This window comes from Silene latifolia, chromosome 10, assembly GCF_048544455.1.
Source record: "Silene latifolia isolate original U9 population chromosome 10, ASM4854445v1, whole genome shotgun sequence".
In the NCBI taxonomy this organism is placed as follows: domain Eukaryota; kingdom Viridiplantae; phylum Streptophyta; class Magnoliopsida; order Caryophyllales; family Caryophyllaceae; genus Silene; species Silene latifolia.
This window is the reverse complement of record NC_133535.1, coordinates 100,578,136-100,583,713: the sequence shown is the minus strand read 5'-3', so window position 1 is coordinate 100,583,713 and position 5,578 is coordinate 100,578,136.

Here is a 5,578-nt window from a genome sequence, read left to right as displayed (position 1 = left end):
TGCAACTAACTACATGCAACATGTGAGATATATTACAATGCAAACTATACTATAAGAACTAACTAATGTAATATGAAATATTTCACAAATGCAAGCTAAATGTATATGTATATAACTAAATGCAAGTGTAAATGTAATGCAAGGTCAAAGGATAGGATATCTTACAAATGGTCGTTTGAGGGAGGACTCCACCAAACTCATTCCTTGTTGCCATGGTTATTGATGTTGTCCATGTTGCTCAATGCTCTCAATAATCGGTCAAAGGCTTGAGCACAATCTTCAAACAAGCATGAATACGGTTTGTTCCAATTCACAATGAAACTTGGCCAAGGGAGCTTGTCACTTACTCTCTCATTCACCTTGCCCTTGGCACTTTAGTCTTTGCAATGCTTCAAACCAACAAGCCCATGATTCTTGTCAACACAAGGTATGAAGTATGGCTCATATTCGTCCGGAGACTTCCACTCACCAACTTCTTCTTCAATTTTGGTGATGATGATAGCACTTTGATTATTCAATCCTTCCAAGGTAGAAGGAGAATTCTCATGGCATTGATGACGGGGTACCTTTGGAGTTGAAATCGTGGGTGCCAAATCTCCACAAGTAAGTTCATTCGCAAGTCTGTTCTTGAGCTTTTCCACCAAGTACCCTTTATATGATGATTTGACTTTTTGGAGAAGGTCCACCATATCATCTCCAACAATCATAGGTTCCAGGGTGGGTGCGAAAAGGTCTTCATGGTTAATAGGAAAGAGACATTCATCTTCCTCATGGAAGCATACCTCAAACTTCTCAAGGATGGGGTCCTCAAGTGAGGCAATATCTCAACTCCATTCCTCTTCTTCATTCCATAAGTCCTTGTAAGACACATATTCCGCATAAGCTCCTTCCTTAGGCTTGTCATCATCGTTATCTTCATACGAATCATAGATAGAGGCTTTACTCTTCTTCATTAACTCTTTCTCCAACACCTTAATGTCCACATCAAAAGTCACACCCTCATACTTACAAAGGCTAAGAGTATTTGGCTTACTCAACCTCATATCTTCCTCATCAAATACCACACTTTCATACTCACAAGAGCTCAAGGAGATTGGCTCTTCCCACTTCACATCTTCTTCATCAAAGGTAACTCCTTCAAACTCGCATTCATGATCAATGTCTAAGGAATGGTGAGGAGTAGTTACTTGGGCTTCTTTCATTTGGGCAATTTGAATTGCCAACTCCTCACCATGGGTAACAATGCTTTGAAGAACATTGTCTCTATTTTGGCTCTCCTCTAACACTTGTTTGAAGAAATTTTGTTGATCTCCCATCATTTGGAGAACCATACTTTGAATGTCAAATTCATGCTCATCTTCTTGTTGTGGGTGGGTGTGAAAGTGGTTGTATTGTGGTATTTGGAATTGGTTGTAAAGTGATTTTTGGGTGAGTGGTTGTTGTGGGTATTGGATGTGGTGTTTTTGGTGGGAAAAGTTAGGGTAGTAGTTAGGATTTTCATTGTATGAGTTGTAAGGTAGGTTTGTGTTGACTTGCTCCTCAAACTCCCCATACCCATAGTCACACTCAAAAGATCCACCACATACTCCATATGTCAAGTCTTGAGCCATCATAGCTAAGACAAGGAAAGAACTACAAGCATGGAAACTACAATAAAACGGTAAGAACGAACGTTTAGGAACAAGTTCCTCAAGATTTAAACAAAATTAAAATAGACAAATAAACAAAAACTTAATCACAAAACACCGTCCCCGGCAACGGCGCCATTTTGATGGAAGGTGTCGTCGTGTCTCCCAATCAAACACAATTATATTCTCAACAAACAACTAGTTAGTTGTTAAGTCGAGGTCGATCCATGGGACGGTGTGCTTTGGGTTCTAAGTCTATCTATCTCAATTTATGCTAGTGTCACAATTGTTGGAGTTTGTAGTTGTGTTCTAAACTAATGGAAGCAATAAAGTAAAGTAAGGAATAAATCAAGAGATGTAAACAAATGATTAAAAGCACTAGGATGTCATGGGTTCATAGGGGATTCATGGTGGTGATCATATAAACATGTTCTCAATTAGATGCAAGCATTTATTGTTGTGATGGGATCGAGTTGGTGTATAAGCTTACAATCCCTAAGAAGGTTTGGGTCCCGGAGCCGAATCGATTAGATTTTACAACACATAAAAGTCGACTTAATCCTCCCTATTTAACTTTATGCATGGTCTAATGAGGCTCGAGTTGGTTTATATGCTTACAAGGATTCATAGGCTCACATTTCATCAAACATAACATGTGCATAAGTTGAAATCAGAACAAGCAAGCAATTTAATTATGAAAACATATTAGATTAAGCATAGATCAATCCCCATGTTTTTTTCCCCTAATTCCCCATCAATCCTAGCTAAAAAAACTACTGACTCATTATCATGGGAAACATGTCATTAATGGTGTCAATCATTACAACAAGTATAAACATGATAAGAGAATGAGGAAATAAACAATAAAGAGTAAAGAGTAAAGGAATCGTACCAACTTAGGAATGATCCAAATATATAGCCAAGAATAATAGAAGAAAACTTGATTAATTGATGAAGAGTTGTCAATTCTCCAATAATAACCCAATAATCTTCAATTACCCATTAATAAAGCTTGAACAATAATTAAGGAAAGATTAATGTGTAATTTTGTGGAATGCTTGAGATTAATCTATTCTAATCTACTCCTAATCTAATCTAAGAGAGATTGATTTAATCTAAGGAAACTTCTTACTATGGGAACTTGGTCCTTTTGACTAGTACAATTGGAGTATATATAGTAGTACATCATTAGGTTAAACAAAGGTAGATTAGTAAATAACAATGCTTAAGTGTAGAGTGGAGAATTGCAAGTCCCGAGGGAGATGCGCATATCACGTTGCTAGTACAACCACGATCCGCTCGGATTGGCATCGGGACGCCCGGATCATGGGGTTCTGAGACGCCTGTCTTGGGAGCAAGACGCTCGGATCATGGGGTTCTGAGACGCCCGTCTTGGGAGCAAGACGCTCGGATCACTGGGCAGAGTGCTTCTATTTTTTAATGTCTAACAATCCGCTTGTGTTGCAGGGGAGACGCTCTTCTTGGGTCTGGGGACGCTCGTCTTGAGTCTCGGGACGCGCGGATTGGCACACAGCTTGTCTATTTGAGCTCGGATTGTAAAACGGACGTCATTTCCTCATCCGGACTCCTATTGGAGTGATTCAAAAGCCTAGACCACTTGATTTTTCGACACCGTTTCATCTATCAGACTTTTAGAGCCAAAGGAGCAACTCTTGGTTTGGTTCCGGGCAATTTCCTCTTATAATGGCTTCCTTCTCGTCATCCTTGCTTTTAAGCCTATGATCCTTCTATATACTCTTTATTCCTACATCCTTGGTCATCATTCTTGCCTCCTCTTCATACTAGTCCATCCAAGATCGTCAAAAACCATCCCAATATGCACAAGAGACGAGAATTCCGCCTCATTATCTTCTTTCCTACAAGACATATACAATGCAATAGGAAAGCAAAATAGGAAGGAATTGACGGATAAAATGGTCATAAAATGCTATATTAGTATGCAAAATGGGTTGAATTAGGGGACTAAATGTGCGCAATTAAGACTCATATCACTCGTTGAGGAGGCATTAGCATGGGTGGCTTGGCAAATATCTCCTTTATCCTGTTAAATACCTTTTGACAGTCATCGTTCCACACGGTATGGTCCGTTTTCTTGAGCTTTTTGAAGATAGGTTCGCAGATCATAGTGAGTTTCGATATGAATCGACTTATGTACTACACTTTGCCCAGGAATCCTCTAACCACTTTTTCTGTTTGGGGTTGTGGCATCTCGATTAAGGCCTTGATCTTGGATGGATCAATTTCTATCCCCCTCTGGCCGACAACGTATCCCAGAACCTTGCTTGACGTTACTCCGAATGCACATTTCTGAGGATTGAGCCTCATGTTGTACATGCGCAATCTGAGGGAGAATTTGCGAAGGTTACCGATGTGCCCTTTCCTATCCTTAGATTTGATGATCATATCGTCCACGTACACCTCCACCTCTTTATGCATCATGTCATGTAGCAAAGTAGTCGTAGTGCGTTGATACGTAGCTCCAGCATTGATTAGCCCGAACGGCATAACAGTATAGCAGTATGTGCCCCACTGAGTGACGAAGGCTATCTTGTACATATCTTCTTTGGCCATTTTGATTTGGTTATACCCTGCATACCCGTCCATGAAGGATAATAACGCGTGATCTGCTGTATTATCTACCAATATATCGATGTCTGGTAGAGGGAAGTCGTCTTTAGGACTCGCTTTGTTCAAGTCTCTGAAATCAACACAAACCCGGATTCGCCAATCCTTTTTGGGTACGGGGACTATATTAGCCACCCAGTATGAATACTCGAATACTTTGATGAATCCGCCTTTGAATTGCTTATCGACTTCTTCTTTAATCTTAAGAGCCCACTCTGTCCTCATCCGACGAAGCTTGTGTTTCACAGGTTTGAAACCTGGCTTAATTAAAATGCGATGTTCTACAATATCCTTGCCGATCCCTGGCATGTCCTTGTAAGACAAAGCGAAGACGTCTTTGAACTCATGTAGGATGTCGATGAAATTGGCCCTTTTAGTTGGGTCTAGGGTCGTCTCTATTCTAAGTTCTTGGGGTTCTAATTTCGTTCCTACGTTGATAGGTTCGGCGTTTTCTATAACTGGTGCCCCTTCCCTCTCTTCTAGTATTTCTTTAATTATTTAGGGAGGTAATTCGATTGAATCTGGGTCAGGATCATCGTCATTATCATCGTAAACAGAATTGCATTCAGAATAACACAAGGAGTAAGCAGAATCAGATTTATTCATATTAAAATTTGAAATTAGCTGAAACAAAGAAGCCATATACGCAGTAGTCAGTGGCGGTAAAGGGTTAGTTGCTGGGACATTCCCCAAGCTACTGTTATTAGGCGATACTATGGTAGGAGAAACAGAAGGGTGGGGAGTGACGACACGAGGAGACCCTCTAGCGACTTCTCTAGACTTAGATTCCGACTTCGACTCTGATTCAGACTCTGACTCGAATTCAACGTTTTCGGTTTCTCCTTTGAATATCTCTCCTTCTCCAGTAGTGACCTTGAAGAGTTTTCCTTGATTGTTGGTCCACTTGATCGATTTTCTCCATCCTTTCTGCTGATTTGTGCTGGTGTCAGTGATCAGTGTTGTAGGGTTGAAATGGTCGTCTTGAAGTATCATGGTAATGATCTCATCCTGCGCTGCCTTGACGAATCGATCCTCTCCAAATAGAAGGCTAACATATTCTAGTGCACTGACCTCATCTTCAGCTGGAGAAATGAGGTGTTAACAATCCAAGGTGGATTCCTCATCTGTGATCATCAGAATTCGAAGAGGATTCTGTGTATTGTTAGGCTTGCTTACAGGAGGTATAGGCAAGCGCCCATCTTCAATCATATCCTGAATGGCATGCTTTAATTTGAAGCAATTCTCTGTACCATGCCCTTTGCCTCTATGGTACTCGTAGTAGGCATTCTCATCCCAGAACCTAG